General features: G+C 41.3%; 2 pseudogenes; one reads left to right on the forward strand and one right to left on the reverse strand.

Moving 5' to 3' along the window:
• Positions 1-1,040: 1,040 nt before the first annotated feature.
• Positions 1,041-8,636, reverse strand: LOC100454742 (3 beta-hydroxysteroid dehydrogenase/Delta 5-->4-isomerase type 1-like; annotated as a pseudogene).
• A 3,864-nt stretch (positions 8,637-12,500) lies between these two features.
• LOC100455094 (glyceraldehyde-3-phosphate dehydrogenase-like) lies at positions 12,501-13,944 on the forward strand (annotated as a pseudogene).
• Positions 13,945-19,451: the final 5,507 nt, after the last annotated feature.

The raw sequence follows: 19,451 nt of genomic DNA on the forward strand, positions 1-19,451 counted from the left end.
GTTGGAAGAATAAAGGAAGAAAGGATATGATTTAATGGAAAGATGGATAAAAAAGGAGGGAGAGGCAGTTAAATCTGGGGATGTGGGATAGTAGACTTCTACTTTTTGAGCTGAGTAGGAGATAAATTTTCTGGGAAGATCACCCTTGTTCTCTTTACTTGCCCAGGAACCTAAGGTATGTCTTCATTGTGTGATTTGAAAGGGTGAAATGCAGGGTTATGAATAACCAGAATGACCAGCACACATATAGCCAGGTGTGTTCTACAGACCCTCAAGGAAATTGGCACTGAAGATGGTGGAGGCTAAATGCATTTTTGCTTCTCTCTCCCCTGCTCAGGGCCATTTGGGAAGGCATGCAAACCTTTTCAGTTGCCCCTCAGGGATTCTCTTGGGTTCTAGAGAGTCCCCTGCATGGAATTGGGCAAGAAGGAGGTAACCCATGGGAGTTGGGGCTCTCTCAAGGAATGGCACCCCATGTTCCAGTGCTCTGCTGTACCACTGACAAGACAAATTCAGGCTGAGTGTTTCAGTGGAAAGATAAGGACTTTCAAGGCTGACTCCCTGGTAGCAGGTCTAGTCACTAATCAGTTGGTATGACCGTGAACAAGTTTCCCCCCTGATAAAATGGAAATAGTCATCTCAAATCAAAGGTTTCTGATGAGTATTAAATAAGGTAGTATATGTCATATGTAGGTCATGTTGTAGTTGCCCAAAACATATTAGAGCTTATTCAGTCTTCATCCGCCCTTCCTGACCCTCCCACTACTCTGCCCACCCGTCAAACCCTGGTTTCATGGTACTCTTCTAAATTGGAGATGGTGATATCTGGAAATGAAAGGGAAAGGAGGAAAGTATGTATTAACAGAAACCACACCTCCCTCCAGTTAAGCATTAAAGCATTTATTGCTCTTTTCATTGAACTGTGTGAAGAAATAGGAGATTAAAAAAAAAAAGAAATGCTTTCTTATTTAAGAGGGGAAATGGAGCTGTAGTAGTCAAAAGAGACCCTCAAGTTAAAAGAGACCCCAAATTGTTCAGAATTAGCCACTGATATTTGGTAACGGCAAATCACGTTGTCTGTCCTTTGGTATATGGTTAGCACAGAAAGCTTCTGGTTGGGCCAGTGACTGCGCAGGTTTTGATGACACGAGGAAGACAATAAGTTGGCTATTGTGTGAAAGGGAGGCAGCAGGACCTGGGCTTGTGCCCTTGTCACCTTCTGTATGAAGCCAGGAGGATGAAGCTTGATGACATCTCCTGTAGTGATTGAAGGGGAGTCGACAGGTATAAATTGGCCTGAGCAGGAATCTCACTATTTCCAGCAGGAAGCCAATCCATCATATCAGGGCTAAAGGAAGCCTCCATCTGGAATCAAGGCACAGGCCAAATTCTTTGCTCAGGGTGTAACTAAGGTTGTCATAGCTTTGGTAACACGTGTCATCTGGGATATAGTAGAACTGTCCTCAGATGCTTGGGGCCTTCTTGGGGTCCTGCAGGGACCACAAGACCAGAATGTGGGCCCAGGCCACATTGCCAACATAGACTGTGTTGATGTGAATAACTTGCTGACACTTGACAGGATCCCATTGTAATGGGGCCTCATTTGTAGTGGCAGAAAGTATAGGGCTTCCTTCCTCATAGATATACATGAGTCTTAAGGCACAAATGTACAAGATAACGCTATTTTTCAGTGTTCACCCATTAGGAGCCAGCACAGCCTCTTTAGCAAGCTTTTTGCTCTATGGGTATGGAGCAGACCATATGTTTTCCAAAGGCTCTTATTTGTGGCCATTCTGGATGATCTCATTGTAGGAGTTAGGCCTGGCTACTTCTATGATGCTGGTGTGGATGAAGCCTGGCATACTAGCTTGGACACAGGTTCCCAACAGAAGTTGGGTACCTGCCCATGAAGAGTATGCTATCAGTATCAGGAAATATCCCTATGGGGCCGCAACCACGTGCACAGATCCATGTGCCCCATGCCCCACTCCCAAGTGCAGTGGTTGTAACACACTTGGGTTACAACTGAGTGTTGTATTCTTCTGTGGCTCTGACTGAGATTGGGCCATGCTGCAGCCATAGGAAAAACATAAAAATAAAAAGAAATGAACATTTGGGCTTAAAGAGGAAGAATTTCTAGACTTTTGGGTTTTGTGGATGTGTGTGTGTGTGTGTGTGTGTGTGTACGTGTATACTTTAATTCTGGAAAAGAACCTAGGGTTATCACTTTATGTTTTGGCAAGTAAGAATATTGGAAAATTATGATTTTTCATTGATACCATTAGAGACAGATTATTTAAAATCTAAAAAATCAGGAAGCTGTACTCTGAGAATATGGACAGTCCCAGTCCTTAGGCACAAAAGGGCAGTGGAAGAATTCACATCACACACACACATTCACAGTTGTATATAAGCAATATATGCTCTTAAATATATACATGCAATTGCTGGTATTTTTCTCATTTTGTTGAAGACTAATAAAACTTTTTCTCATTTTGTTGAAGACTTATAAAACTTTTTCTCATTTTATTGAAGACTAATAAAACTCTGACTAGTAAAACCAAATCCCTGGAGCCACTGAGCAAATAGTGTGTTTGGGGAGATTCTGGATACCCACACACTTTTCCTGATTGTGTGTTTCCCAGGCAAGCTGCTTCCAATTCTGGTTGTGACTCTGTTTACCCAGTTATGTAAAGGGGAGGTGGTGGTGATAAATAAACCTTCCTTCTACTTAGTATTCCAAACCCTGCACTGGTGTTTCCTGTGGAGCCTGGTGGAGGACTGGGGAGGGAGTGTGCCGTCTGCTGGTAACACCTGCATGGGGAGGACCTTGCAGCCTCCCCTGAGCTGTGTGAAAGCAAAGCTCATGGAGGTATCCAGAGCATCTTCTCTTGAAGAAGGAAGAAAAATCATGGGCAAAGGATCATTTTTATTTGTTTATTTTTGTACTCTTGGCTCCTTTTAAAGTCTCTGTGCAATATGAGTTTCTGGAGAGACAGTCTTATCTTCAAAAATTAATGTAGTGGCAGAGAAAATATGGAGTTAGTTTACCTTCAAGGGGTAAATGATCAACGTTGTGAAGTATTCTCTAAGCCTGCGAGTGATAATGGTTTAGGAAACAGATGCCTCTAACTCTTCCCCTGTCATTTCACATCCCCTGTTGCTGGGAGCTGTGGAGAGTAAGAATTAAAATGAAAAACTAGTTTTCTTAGCACACTCCTTGCATTGTAGGGGTACTTACAGGTTATGGGTAAGTAGAAACTGAAAAGCTTTTTTTTTTTCTTTTAGATGGTGCTGGAGACCCAAAAGCAATTAGTTGCATTAGAAAAGGCATCAGAGTAGACTGAATGTGGAGGGCCAGGCCAGCAGTGGGGTGCTATGGTCCTGAAGAGACTGGGCTCTGGGAATCAGAGGGTGAGACTACATGACAAGATTCCTTAAGCCAATGTGTCTGAATTTAAAGTAGGTTGGAAAGCCACAATTTGCAAAAACCACCCAGTATTTAAGGGATGAGGATCGAATGAGGGTGCACTTTGGGCACCTGGCAAGAAATGGCTCTGTAATAGTAGGCCCGGTGGTGAGCTGAAGAGATTGTATTCTGGATACAGGGAAACTCTTATGGTTAAGAAAATATTGTGGGAAGGCATGTGCTGGATAATTCTGTCCTGACAGACCTCTGTGAACCAGCTTTGCTAGTTCTCTCGAGAGGATTTCTTCTTTGAGGTGGGCAGGAGGGCTCTGAATGTTCTCATCAGCCTGCACACAAGGTTCAAAATGATGAGTATGGTGACATCTGGAGGGTCTGATTTTTGCGCTGGGAGGCAAGCGGTGGCGTGACATCAAGAATCTGAAGTTGGAGTTTAGTTTATCTTTGATTGGGGCCACAGTAGAAAGAGCATCCACAGCCTTTGGAGTCACACAGGAGTGAGTTTAAAGCCTAACTCACCTACTTACTTACTTACCTGGGGAACCTAGGACAAGTTACTTGTCATCTCTTAGCCCTAGTTTTATAATGTAAAAAACTAAAGTTAGCAGTCTTGAACTCCGTAGTTGGTAGTGATCAGCAAAGACAATTGGCCCAGAGTACAGCAGGTGTTCAGTGGAGAAACTTCTCTTTCCATCCTGTCCTTCTTTCTGATTCTCATTTTCCCACATTGCTCCATCTCCTGCCCAGGATACTGTACCTTTCACATTGACTTTCATGATACACTGTCTGTGAGTGACACCAAAGATGTCAATGATAGAGGCAGTGTCGATGACGACCAAGATGTCCTGGCAGGCTCTTTTAAGGCATGACTCACTCAGAATGTCTCCTTCCAGCACTGTTAGCTTGGTCTTGTTTTGGAGCTTTGCATGAACATGGGTCAGGTCATTGCAATGATTTCTGGATCTGGCTAGGAAGTTTTCTGATAAAGGTGATGTTTCATAGGTGCTCAAGGATGTTAGAGTGGGGGTGTTAGAGTGGAGGGTGTACATTCCATAAAAGGAACAAGTAAACAAAGACAGAGAAATCAAGCATGTGTAGTGGTTGATTGGGAAAGAACAAATATTTGTTTGTACCTCACCTCATTCCAGGAAAGTAATCTGAACAGTGAGTTGTCGGGTGTGCTTAGAATGTAAGCATTGCTACAGCCATGGGAATCTCACCAAATTTCTTAAGGGGAGTAGGGTGATTGTGGAGAGTTGGGTATAAGAGGGAAATATTTTAATTTAATTCTATATGTAACCAGGGATAATGATTTTGGGTCTCTAGCATCATATCAAATAAAATCTATTATTTATATTTCAAAGAAGTAGAAAAACAGACTGGCCACGGTGGCTCACCCCTGTAATTCCAGCCAGCACTTTGGGAGGTTGAGGTGGGTGGATCACTTGAGCCCAGGAAGTTGAGACCAGTCTGGACACCGTGGTGAAACCCTGTCTCTACTAAAAATACAAAAATTACCCAGGCTATAGTGCCTATAGTCTCAGCTACTTGCAAGGCTGAGGCAGGAGGATGGATGGAGCCCAGGGGGTGAAGGTGGCAGTGAGCCAAGATTATGTCTCTGCACTCCAGCCTGGGTAGCAGAGCAAAACGCTGTTTCAGTAAAAAAAGAAAAAAAAAAAAAAAAGTAAAAGGGAAACAGAAGCAGAGTTGTGATGCAGGAAGTTAACCTTGGCTTGAGGATATAAAACGGACTGGTATAGGGGATATGAGAAAGCCAGGTGATCAAGAGATTAATCGGAATGTCTGTGCCAACGTTTAGATGAGGACTGGAACCAGGGTCCAACAGTGGAAGCAGAGGAGGGGAGAGATACACCAGGTTTGAATTTCAGACCTTACCTTGAAGGTCCTGGTACCTATTGGAGCTGGGCTGAGAGGAAAAAGAGAAGATAAAATCACCCCTACAGTTTCCTGCTTGGGCAACTGGGAGGAGAGTGGAGCCGTGACTCAGGAATTGTAGATAAAATGATGAAATGATGAATTATGAATGAATGAATTTCATTGAAATGATGAATTTCATTGAAAACTCTTATCAAAATAGCATCAAAAGCAGATAGCAATGCTGACAATGAGTTAGCCACCAAAGAACTAACATCCCAGCTGTCTAGCCAGGGGCAGTGGTTACAACATCAATGTCTTCAGGCTTCTCTGAAATCCACAGGTAGTGATGCTGCCAGTAAAGTTGTCACCTGGAATTAACCCACAAAATGAACACCATGCTACATGGAGCTCGGATAAATACTCTACTCTCATTTGTGCTTTATAATCTGCACATGGCTCACAGCTTGCTTATTTCCTTTTATCTCTATCTCAAGAGGTAGGTATTCTGAGTCCCACTTTATTGGTGAGGAAACTGAGGCTCAGAGAGGTTAAGGAGAGATCTAAGGCCAGGCTTCTAGTGAAGGCTCAAACCTGCCCATACCACCTGCAATTTTTGTACCCTGTACCCCAGGTGCAGGACTGGCTGTTTAGAATCAACTTTTCTGAGAAAGGGTAAGAATAAGCCAGTTTAACTGAAACTGGCAACAAAGGCTAAAGAACAGTGATAGTAAAATTCAGAGTGAAAAATTCAAGGCTGGAGAAATTCCTTCCCGGGGTACAAGCAGGACCATTTGCTCTCCTGATGCCTCTGCCATGTTTTGTCTACTTCCAGGCCCTTCCCTTTGTCAGGCAACTCTAAGAAGGTCCTGCAGTGGGGGGAGGTAGGAAAGAGGCTGTTGGGGAGGAGGTGGCTAACAGCCTGAGAGTGGAATTTTCTCTGGTTGTTTTTCCACCTCTGCCCTTCCTACTCCCTTCCTCAGCTTCTTCTTTGCTGACAACTTCAGACACATTGGCTCAAAGGAATTGCTATGTCAAAGCAGAAGAACTCCAAAGCAGACAGAAAAGGACTCTTCCCCCAGTGAGTTTTCAGGGATCTGGAGTGACCTAGAAAGGGGGCTTTTGTTGATGAAGCCATAGCTCCCTCCTTCTCCAAGGCACTGTGGACTTGGCAAGTGTTTTATATAGACTAAATGCAGTTGCTTTTATGGCATGACTTGAGCTAGAGGGAGGTCTAGAGAAGCTGCTAGACAACTACAGCTTAAGAGCACAGAAGCTGCACTACACTGTCTGGGTTCAAACCCAGCTTTGCCATAATCTAACTGTGGTACCTTGGACAAGTTGATTAACCTCTCTGTCTTGTCATCTGTAAGAAATAAGACTAATAATATTACCAGTCTCATAGGGTTGTTATGGGGAGTGAATGAGTCAGCACATGCAAAACCTTTAGCACAGTGCCTGGCACAGAAAGAACACTGAAAGGATTCTCTGTTTTTATCTTCATACAGGCCCTGCCCATCCATTATGCCCCCTGCATTTTCACCATAGTGGAACTGTTCCTCTAGGCTGAGCATTGCTTTTTTCCTGATATCAGATGTTAGATTGCAAATATTGCTGAGACACAAGGATTACAAACATTTAATATTGGTCATGCGTTAATATTTGTTTATCAAAGACACCATTAAAACAGAGAGTGGAGGAAATCGGACATTTGAAGAGGTCAGAGAAGAGTGAAAGAAGAGTAGATTGTTGGGTGTGGTCCCGGAGTGCTGTCAATGGGGGGCTTCTCTGTGCACAGGGCAGGACCTTCTGGGCAGCCAGAGCCCACATGTAGACACACAGTCCCCCCAATCATTTGGGTTGGGGAAGATGACAGGGAATTGGTTTGGGACACACATGGAGGTAATGGAAGAGACTGAAGACCACCTTGCCAAGCATCAGCTCCAGGGCCAAGTGATGAAGCCTCTGGATGAAGCTCTGGTCTGAGCTCTGCTACACATTAACCAGATGTTCTTGGCAAGTCACTCTGTTTCTGCACCTTGATGGGTTCATAGTTCAGTTGGATGTTACCCCTCTTCTTTTCTTTCTTTTTTTTTTTTAGATGGAGTCTCACTCTGTCATACAGGCTGTAGTGCAGTGGCGTGATCTCAGCTCACTGCAACCTCCACTTCCTGGGTTCAAGTGATTCTCCTGCCTCAGCCTCCCGAGTAGCTGGGATTACAGGGGCATGCCACCATACCCGGCTAATTTTTGTATTTTTAGTAGAGACGGGGTTTCACTATGTTGGCCAGGCTGGTCTCAAACGTCTGACCTTGTGATCTGCCCTCCTTGGCCTCCCAAAATGCTGGGATTAGAGGCATGAGCCACCACACCTGGCCTGTGACCCCTCTTCTCACTCCCTCATGGGTCTATTTGTACAAGGAGTTGCTACTTCAAATTCTGCAGTCAACTTATTGTGGTGATAACAGAGACAAATGGTTAAAAAAGAAAGTCATATATGTGAAATCTAAATGAGGCATGTCTGGCCTCATACTGCCTCTTACTCTGTCTCTGCTCTGTGCTGTGCACTAGTGCACACTCTGTCCCTCTCACTGATGCTCTCTGTCTCTCACTCTGTCTTTCTCATTCTCTCTTTGTGATTCTCTGTCCCCACATTTCTCTCTGTCACACACAAATGCACACACACACTTACACACTCATCTTTTTTTTTTTCCATTTCCTTTTATTTTACCTTCACTAAGGATGCTAAGGATGCTACAAAATGAAACAAAGCCTGGGGCAGTCTAGAGAGACAGGGACGCACTGGTGAGGTCTCCAGATAAATGGTGTTTTTTGTGAATGTTGCACAGCAATTGGCAAGACAAAAAGCTTCAGAACATAAATGAGTTGTAGACAAGAAAGAGAATTGATGTGGGATTTTTTAGATGAGAAGAAAAAATGCATGGAGGCTGAGGTGGCTGCCTCTCAAGTTCTGGGTCAGGGCCAGAATCCAGTCTCCAGACATCCCATCCAGTATCTTTCTCACTATGCCATTTTATACTATTTAATATTTCTTTTTTGATTACTGTGGATGTGGTATTGGCTTTGATTTGACTACAACTTTCCATAACTTGCTAGATAAGTTCCACCTCCCAACATGCATGGAGGGTTTAAGATGGAGCCAAACACCTATAACTCAAGTTTACTTACTGGAAAATTCCTTCCTCAATTCTGGTCTGAAGGCCTTTTCCAAGGCCCTGATCTCCTTCAGCTCCTTCTCCTTCACCAAAAGACAGATGATTCTCTGACCCGGAAATATTCCTGCTCCTGTCACAAGGAAGCTCCAGCCCATCATGGCCAATCCAAAGTAGCAGGAAACCCTCGCCAGGGAACAGAAGATGCTGGAGAACAGATCTGATTCTAGGGTGACCCAGGAGAGGGCTAAGAAGAGTGGTCAAATTGTTATATGCTCACACAGATCCCTTATTTTCCTCTACCCTCTTTTTTTGCAAAAATTCTGTGTCCCCACCACTGCCAGTGGTAGTTGAAAAAAAAAAAAATGAAAAAGCTCTAGCCATTTGTTAGATTGTTAAAAGGTGGACCGAGTAATCAGGGTGCTGGTCACCTCATCCCCTGTGGCAGGTCTGAAGCTTTATGCACTGTGGCTTCTGGCCCAGCTCGTATCAATTTGTACTCTGGCCACATACTCATTGCTGTCTCCTCCTGCAGGATCCCTTATCTCAGAAGAATAGTGACCTTTAGGTTATATCTAGTTCTTCCCAGGAACAGTAGGAGAAATCCAATCTTAAGGCTTCAGTGTGATAAAAAGTCTTGGGTTTAGTCTTAACAGGACACTGGCCAGTTGATACCAGCTGTCTGGGATCTGCAACCTGTGATCTTAAACTAGACTGGGAGAAATCTCCCAGTGAAATGTAAATTTTGTCCTTGTGCAATAAATACATCTGGAGAGAAATCTACTTTAGCCCATTATCTCCTCTGTCAGAGTATCATTTGAAATGTTGCTGCTATCTTGCAAAGTTTAGAAATTTGCAAGGGTGACAGCTCCAATCACTACGTTTTATGGAGGTGACTTTCTTTCGAAATCAATACATCCAAAACTTCAATTGCCATTTTCCCCTGGAGACCTCTGGGTTCCTAGATGAAGAACATCATTGAAGGAAAGCTATCTAGCGATAACCACTTAATGATATGGCCTGTACCACAAGAATAGGGATTTTTAGTTGTATGCCACAATGACTTTTATCATAGATGTTTGAACTTATCTTATATTTTTGCCTGCAAAACAATTCTCAGCAAATTCCTGGAGATGCTGTAAGTGCTTTTGAAGCCTATGCCCCAGAACTGCCCAAATATCTCCATCATAAGCTCCCCAAGACACTTTCCTCTATTTAAAAAAATCGAGATGTAATTTATACGTATTACAATGCCCAGATCTCCAGTGTTCAGTGTCAGTGAACCTTGACAGTCATATATGCCCATTTAAGTACCACCCAAAAGAAGATATAGATCATTTCCTTCACTCCAGAAAGATTTTTCTGCCTGTTCTCTGTTAGCTCTCTGCCCTTCCCCCAATCTACCTCATAGGTATTGTACATGGAGTATAGAAAAACTGACCTTTGGTTGTCTCTATTGTTTGTTCATTTTTCTATTTCATGATTTTCATTATTTTTTAAATGACTTACATTTATTGACTTTGGGTTTATTTCACTCTTCTTTTTCAGGATACTTATGATAAAATCATAGGTAATTAACTTTACTCCTTTGCTCATTTCCACTATAGACAATTAAAGTTGTAAATTTCTCTCTAAACACTATGTTAGCTGTATCCAACATTTTAATGCTGGGTTATCATCATTCAGTTAATGATGTTTAAAATATTTCCTTGTGATTCCTTCTTTGACCCAAGTGTTAATCAGAAGCATGCTGCTTGTTTTCTAAAAGTTGGGGATTTTCTAGATATCTTATTGTTATGCCTTTATAATCAAATACTATTGTGGCCAAAGCATATACTCTGTATGATTTTGATCTTTGGATATATATTGAGACTTGTTTTATGGTGCAGCATATGGTCTATGTTGGTGAACATGCCATAAGCACTTAACAAGAATGCTTTCTGCAATTGTTGGAAGTAATACTCCAGAAATGATTTGGTTTGAAACCCCACTCTGGGTCTTGCCCTCCTCCCATGTTGTAGACATTCATCTTCTACTTGGGATCTGACTATCAATGCTTCAAATGCACTTGCCTAGGAAAGGTTAGCCCTGTGACCCAGGATGCAGCAGCTTGTTCTCTGAAGCTATCAGAACTATCTGCAGGCCTTGGGTCTTGCTGAGATGTGTGGAGCACTACCTGAGACCACTCAGGTGCATCACGTGCCTTTACCTGCTATAGCAGATGCCGGAGTGCACCTTAACAATCCCCATCGCCTTCAGGAGAGGGTCACTCATTCCTTTAGCTGTTGAGAGTTCTGGAGGCTGGTAGATTTCAGCCAGTGGCTCTTGGAGTCTCTGAGTGAAGCTAATAAATGTAAGCACTAAAGAAAGCAAGAAATAAAACAAAGAGCAAGACTGATTAGGGGTCAATAAGGCCACACTGCTAACATTATTTTGTTTTTAAACAGCTTTACTGAGGTATAACTGACATATCATAACATTCACCTGCTTTAAGTGTACAGTTCAATTATTTTTAGTAAAATTTTAGACTTGTTTGACCATCATCACAATCTTGTTTTGGAACATTTCTATAATTCCTAAGAAATCCCTCATGATCATCAATACCACCCCTTATTCCCACTCCAGCTCCAGACAACCCCTAATTGACTTACTGACTCTACAGATTTGTCTTTTCTGGATATCATAAAAATGCAGTCATACAACATGTGGTTCTTTGTATCTGTCTTCTTTCACTTAGATTAATGTGCTTTTGTGGTTCACCTATGTTGTAGCACGTATCAACATTTTATTTTTTTAGGTGCTAAATTCTATTAAATTGTATGGATCACTCCCATTTGTTTATTCTTTCATCAGTTGATAGATATTTGATGTGTTTCTACTTTATGGACTATTATGGATAAAGCTGCTATGAATATTCACATTCATGTGTTGTGTGGACATAGGTTTTTTTCCTTTGGGGTAGACAAAAAGGAATGAAAGTGCTAGGTCATATGGTAAATGTATCTTCAACATTTTAAGAAACTGCCAAACTGGTTTCCAACATGGATGCATGTCCCATCAACAATGCATGAGTATTTCAATTTTTCCACATCATTGTTATTTCACTTTCTTAATTGTTATTGTCCTTCATTTTTATCATAGCATTCTAGTGGGTAAGAAGTGGTGTCTTATTGTAGTTTTGATTTGCGTTTCCCTGCTGACTGATGATACTGACCATCTTTTCATGTGCTTTATTAGCTATTCCTACACCTTTTGGTGCAATGGTTATTCAAATATTTTGCCCAACTTAAAATTGGTGTATTTATCTTTTTGCTATTAGTTGTCAGTGTATTTTATATTTTGGATACAAATATTTTATCAAATGTATGATTTGAAATTTTTTTTCTCAGTCTCTGGGTTATATTTCCATTATCTTATTGATGTCTTTTAAAATGCAAACAGTTTTAGTTTTGATCACGTCTCATATTTCAACTTTTTTCTTCTACCAGGAAATGTTGGGATTTTGTTGAACTCAAGTTCATGAGTATGTTAATCTATGTTTTCTCCTAAGAGGTGTATAATTTGACTTTAAATTTAGGCCTATAATCCATTTTGAGGAAATTATTGCTTATGTGTTAGTTAATGGCCAAAATCATACGGCCAATTGATTTTCACAAAAGTAATTCAATGGGGCAAAAGGATAGTCTTTTAAACAGGTAATACTGAGACAACTGAATTGTCCACATGCTCGGGGAAGGTCAGCATGCTATGTCAAGTGACGCCCATCTGAGACACCACCTATTGGCATCAGAGTTCCCAAATAATTTCTCAATATGATAATTATGGGTTAAATAACATGCTGTAGCTTTCTGCTTCTCCCATTAGACAGACAGCCACATTTTCTTGTGCGGCACCAGCGGCATCCCCAAGGCACCACAGTGAAGGTGAAGCCTGGAGTCAATGGGTTTGGCTGTATTGGATGCCTGGTCTCCAGGGCTGCTTTTAACTCTGTTGAAGTGGATACTGTTGCCATCAATGACCCCTTCATTGACCTTGACTACATGGTCTACATATTCCAGTATGATTCCACCCATGGCAAATTCCATGACACCGTCAAAGCTGAAAACGGGAAGCTTGTCATGAATACAAATTTCACCACCATCTTCCAAAAGCTAGATCCCACCAAAATCAAATAGGGTGATGCTGGCCTTGAGTACATCATAGAGTCTACCACCATCTTCACCACCATAGAGAAGGCTGGGGCTCACTTTCAGGAGGGATCCAAAAGGGTCATTGTCTCTGCCCCTTTGCTGATGCCCCCATATCTGTGATGTGCATGAACCATGAGAAGTATGACAACAATCTCAAGATCATCAGCAATGCCACCTGTACCACTAACTGCTTAGAACCCGTGGTCAAGTTCATCCATGACAACTTTGGTGTCATGGAAGGACTTATGGCGACAGTCCACATGTCACTGCCACCCACAAGACTGTGGATAGCCCCTCCAGGAAACTATGCCATGACAGTCCCGGGGCTCTCCAGAATGCCATTCCTGCATCTCCTGGCACTGTCAAGGCTATGGGAAATGTCATCCCTGAGTTGAACATGAGGCTTACTGGCATGACCTTTCATGTCCCCACTGCCAACCTGTTGGTCGTGGACCTGACCTGCCATATGTAAATCCTGCCAAAAACGATGACATCAAGAAAGTGTTGAAGCAGCATCGGAGTTCCCCTTCGAGGGCATCTTGGGCTACACTGAGAACCAGCCTGTCTCCTCTGACTTTAAATGCGACACCCACTCTTCCACCTTCAATCCTGGGACTGGTATTGCCCTCAATGACCACTTTCTCAAGCTTATTTTCTGGTATGACAATGAATTTGGCTATAGCAAAAGGGTGGTTGGCCTCATTGCCCACATGGCCTTCAAAGAGTAAGATCCCGGGACCACCAGCCCCAGCGAGAGCATGAGAGGAAAACAGAGGCCCTCAGCTTCTGGGGAGTCCCTGCCACACTCAGTGTCCCACCACGATGAGAATCTCCCCTCCTCACAGTTTCCATGTAGACCCTCTGAAGAGGGAGAGGCCTAGGGAGCCCCACCTGGTTGTGTACCATCAATAAATTCTTCTGCGTTCAGCCAAAAAAAAATACTGTATTAGGAAAACTCAGAAAGATTACTAATCAGCGAAAGAATAGATGGCATGATTTCCCCATCCTCCTATCTTACACTGATGCATAAATGGTCAGGAAATTACTGGGCTCACAATGTGAGTCTGTGTTTCAGTGTAGGAAGACTAGTTTCCCTTACTATAATTTTTTATCACATTAGCACGAGGACACAGCTTTATCAATGGAGGAACACACAGGCTTTTGGCGTGAAACAATCTAGATTTAGGTGCCAGCTGTTCACAACATTATCTGGGAAAATCAACTGCCCAGAACCTAGAGTTTTGGGGGCTCGTGCAAAGCGTTTTCCTTTTCTTAGGGGAGAAAGCCACCCATTCTACAGGGACATATACTAGATAGAGTTCCTCATGCTGGGAAAAAGAAAATCCCTCTTCTTGGCCAGCTTATTAAACTTCCAGGTTACTTTAGAATAATTATACCCCTTGTGCTATAGTCCTAGAGAGGTCAACTTTGACATGAGTAGCATAAAATAATTTTTAAAAGACCAGGACTACATGAAATAAGCTAGGGTAAGAATATTCAAGGATAAAAGGAAAAGTTTCTAGACTGAATCCTGGAATAGACATATCGACATTTAGAGGTTGAACAGAGGAGGAGGGGTCAGCTAAAGATACTGAGTAGGAGTCGGTGGCAGGCAGGAGGAAAATTAGGAGAGGATGGCATTGTAAAGTCAAGTGAAGAAAGTATTTCAAAAAGAATGTGGTCCACTATGTTGGATTCTGCTGACACTATGTTGGATGCTGCTGATGCATGAAATGTAATAGGAAGAGGATTGATCATTGGTTTTGACAACATCATAAGTAATTTGGTAACAGCAATTTCCACAAATAGTTGGGTTGAAAGTTCAACTGGAAAGTCCAACCCATGTTTTTTCTGTATGTTGAGGAATAGAAGAAAAATGTGAAGAGAGTGACTATTGAAAACAACACCTGTTCAAGAAGTTGTGCCCTGAAGATCTCAGTAGAAAGGTGTTACAGCCAGTGGAGTGAAGAGTTTGTTTTTGTTGTGTTGTCTTAAACTGCACTACTCCTTTATTGATCCTTAACACCTTGTACAGAGTAGATGTTCAAATATTGTTGAGTGTTTGACTAAATAAAGTGTCTATGTCTCATACATCTTTTTATTACCATAAGAATGTGCACATCTGACATAATAGGAGCTTAATACATGTTTATTGAATAAAGAAATGGAAGGATGGGTGAACAATCAAGGACTCTAGAATGTCTTAGTGCTTTCAAACTTAGTGCTTATGGACTAATACATAAAAGGATATAGAAGAGAACAGTGACCACAAAAATGAAAAAAGTGGAAAGTTTCCCATACTAATGAAAGCCTGGGACTTTTGCCCAGGCCAAAGATGTTTGCCAAGGAGGAGCAATTTTCTTCCCATTCAGAGAATGGATATGAGTAGGTTCTCAGGTATTTGAAGTGTAGTTGAAGAGCCAGTTGTCAGAAGTAAGAAAGAATGGGCAATTCTTCCTACCATACAGGGAGAACTGGGACCAGAGCTTTTGGTTTATATGAGCTCAACTTTGCTGTCTTTCCCAGAAGGCCTTCGAAGTGAGGAAGGAGTAGACTTTAGAAAAATCTGATTTCCTTCTTCTACTTATTACTCTGTCTGCCAGTTATCTTGGGTGGGGTGAGGTCACATAGATGGCATTCAACCAGGTGCTCTAGATGCTGACAATGATGGTATAGTAGCCAGCCTCTAAGGTGACTCCAGTGAATACCTCCTGGTATTCATTCCCTTGTACATGGGCTGAAACTAGTGAATTGTTTTAGCCAGTATAATAGGACAAAAGTGATGAAACATTACTTCCATGATTAGATTAGAAAGTATTGTGACTTCCATCTTGCTTTTACACTTCCACTTTCTCATTGGCTTTGATGAAGCAAGCTGCCATGCTGGAGAGGACAATATAGCAAGGGACTGAAGGCATCCAACAGTCAAGGGGGAACTGAGGTTTTCAGTTTAGTAACCTGCAAGGAACTGAATCTCCCAAGAACTCTGCAAGGGAGCTTGAAATTAGATCTTTCCCCAGTTGAGTTTTCAGATGAAATCAAACTTTATGCTGATGCAAGAGCTCTTGAAATTCCAATGTTTAAGAAAAAAAAAAAAGTAGATTGTCATACTTCCAGTGAGGTGCCTTTTTCTGTGGGGATTTCTTTACAAAGAACATGAACCCTTCATTGAACCCAGTGTGAAAGCCACAAGTAGTTTAGCAAGTATTAAAATAACTCAATTTACTAAGTGTTGTTGAAGATGTGGGGAAACAGGTGTGTTATTTTTGGAAGTGTAAGTTGATGCAAATTTCTAGTGAGTATCTGATAAAATATTTTAAACTTTCACATACTTGACCCAGCAAGTCCACTCTAGAACTTTATTTTAAAGATGAATCAGTTAAGATCAGACCAATAGGTCATATGGGACATCTCCTTGCATATAGAAAGCTCTACATATGAGCTCTAATAATATATTAATTGAGCCCTTTACTATATATCAGGTGCTTTACATATATTATCTCATTTAAGTTTTAAAGTGGGCTTTATTTTCTATAATAGTTTTAACTTCACGACAAGATTAAGGGAAACAGCAGATAGTTCTCGTATACTCCCACACCCAAACATACATAACCTCCCCCACTATCAACACCCTCCACCAGAATGGTACATTTGTTAAAATGAATTGACCTGCATTGACACATCTTTATCACTCAAAGTCCAAAGTTTACTCTTGGTCCTCTACATTCTCTGAGTTTTGACAAATGTATAATGACATATCACCACCATTTTAGTATCATATGCCCTAAAATCCTCTGTCCTCTACCTGTTCATTCCTCTGTGCACCCTGACCCTGACAGCCATTGATGTTTTTACTGTCTCCAAGGTTTTGCCTTTTCTAGAATGTCATATAGTTGGAATCACAGTGCATGTACCCCGTTTATTTTGGCTTCTTCCATTTAGTAATATACATTTAAGTTTCCTCCATGTCTTTTTATGGCTTGATTGCTTTTTTCTTCTTTAGCACTGAATAATATATCATTGTCTGGATGTACCAGTTTGCTTATGCATTCAATTCCCGAAAGACAATTTGACCTCTTCCAAGTTTTGATAATCATGAATAAAACCCCTATAAAGATCTAACCAGCCAGGCATGATGACTCATGCCTGTAATCCCAGCACTTTGGGAGGCCGAGTTGGGAGTATCACCTGAGGTCAGGAGTTCAAAACCAGCCTGACCAACATGAAGAAATCCCGTCTCTAATAAAAACACAAAATTAGCCAGGCATGGTGGTGAATGCCTGTAATCCCAGCTACTCGGGAGGCTGAGGCAGGAGAATCACTTGAACCCTGGAGGCAAAGGTTTCAGTGAGCCGAGGTCATGCCATTGCATTCCAGCCTGTGCAACAAGAGCGAAACTCTGTCAAAAAAAAAAAAAAAAAGAAGAAGATCTAACTTAAAAGTAAGTTTTAAGAAATAAGTTTCCAATTTATTTGTGTAAATTAAATAAAGCATGATTGCTGAATCATATGGTAAGAATATGTTTAGTTTTAAAAGAAACTGCCAAACTGCCTTACAAAGTGTCTGTACCATTTTGCATCCCCACCAGCAAAGGATGAGCATTCTTGATGCTCCACATTCTTGCTAGCATTTGGTGTTGTCAGTGTTGTGGATTTTTGCCATTCTAATGGATGTGCAGTGGTATCTCATTTTCATTTTAGTTTGCAATTTTCTAATGACATATGATGTTGAATATCTTTTTACACGGTTTTTTGCATTCTATACATCTTCTTTGGCAAGGTGTCTATTCAGGTCTTTTGCCTATGTTTGTATCAGATTGCATTACAAATGTAAGAATTTCTAGGAGTTAAGAGATTCCTTTTGAGATTTTATATGCACCTCTTCAGTTTACTGTGGTCATTCATTTTTCCCTGTTTCTGAGCAATGGAGAAAAGTATTTTGGCATTATCTTAATATTCTTGCCATTTCACTTGGAATTTTGGATGTTGTCCTCTGAGTACGGACACAACTTAAAAAATTACACACATGTGTGTCCAGGAGCACAGTTATCACCAGATGGATGTATTCAAAAAGAGCTTCTACTACATTCTCTTATAAAGTAAGCTAACATCATTGTCTGCACTGTCTGTATACCAGATTGCTTTAATACTATATGCTCATGTGATTTGTTTCACTCTTACCACAAACCAGTCTCTGTTGAATCCCACAGGTCCTCAGCTGGTGATTTCAGGGTTGAAGAGATGACCTTAAGCAGTCCATTATGCCTTCTTTGAAGTTCCTGTAATAAAAAGAAACTTTGGTAAATTTTGCAACATGATTACTAGCCAGCATGAAAGCATGAAAAGAATTGATTTATGAGACTGTGATTGGGTGTTTGGAGAGGTGGATGTTATCCTACTTATGTTTTCTCTGATTTCAAGTCTTATCTTCAAGGCTTTACTTATTTATTTATTTAACCACAAAGGACAATTTAGTACTGAGATGTTCTTATCTTTTTCTGATGTGAGGAGAATCATGAGACCATGGTTATGAATTGAACACAAATAAAAAGAGAGTGAGAAAAGTTGTATGTGAGAAAGAGTTCTATGCTCTAGAAGTGAACTTCCAAAGAGTAAATATCTAGAAAGGGCACCAAGTCCCACTGCCTATGAGGCAGATTCCTGATGGAGGACAAGGGTATGAGGGTTGGGGAACAGGCCAGAGGAGAGCAAAGTCTGCCTAGGTTTGATCATATGCTATAGGACATGGCTGGTGGGAGAGCTCTCTAATGAGTCTGCCCAATGTCTGAGGTCATGTTTTTGGGGACTCCTGAGTAAGAGGAGATTTCTTAGACTTAAGTCTCTGCCGTTTATTTAGCTCTGTAGCACTTTATTGAGAAAGCCTCCATCTATCTACTAAAGCTATCCAATATGACCAAAATAAAGATATCTCCTTTCTTATTTACTCTTGAAAAACTGAACTAGTCAATTTTAATTTGTTTCTATGGTTCCTGAATTCCTTATCTGAAAACTCTCTTTCTGCTACTTTTCTTGAAGGTCATTGCATTGCACAGAATAAATATTAGTCAATGGGCCATAAAATCCTGTAACATTCTAGGTCTTGACAGTGAATATTTTACTCTTTCCTTCACTCCTGCATTTTTTCTTGTCTCTGGCCTTGGCTCTGTGACTTGAAGTAAAAAATATTCCCAAAGTCCATTACAGCAGTGCATGAGTTAGGCTATACCAAGATTACCCTTGTCCCATATTCCTTCTTGATCTTGTGAAATTGTATGGTCTGAATATATCTCTTCCAGATTCATAGGTTGAATTTTAATTGCCAATGTGATAGGATTTAAACTGCTTCCTTTAGGAAGTGATTAACATATGATGACAGGGTCCTCATGAATGGGATTGTGACCTTATAAGAGGGCTCAAAAGGACTAGGTGGCTTCTTCCATTCTCCTGCCATGTGAGGACACAGTGTCCATCTCTTGCAGAGAATGCAGCAACAAGATGCTGTCTTGGAAGGAGATACTGGGCTCACACCAGACATGGAACATAACAGGACCTTCATTACTGACTTCCCAGGCTCTAGAACATGGGAAATAAGTTTCAATTGTTTGTAAGTTATCCGACCTCATATATTTTGTTATACTAGCACAAACAGACTAAATCATGAACCTTCCATTTTTTGCCAAGTCACATGTTGCCACACAAATCAGGGTATTGGAGGTCATCTTCAAGGGTCACGGTCATCTAGGCATCCTGTCCCACAATGGCACTGTTACTGCTGCATCAGCCAGAC

This window comes from Pongo abelii, chromosome 1 (genome assembly GCF_028885655.2).
Source record: "Pongo abelii isolate AG06213 chromosome 1, NHGRI_mPonAbe1-v2.0_pri, whole genome shotgun sequence".
NCBI classification, from domain to species: domain Eukaryota; kingdom Metazoa; phylum Chordata; class Mammalia; order Primates; family Hominidae; genus Pongo; species Pongo abelii.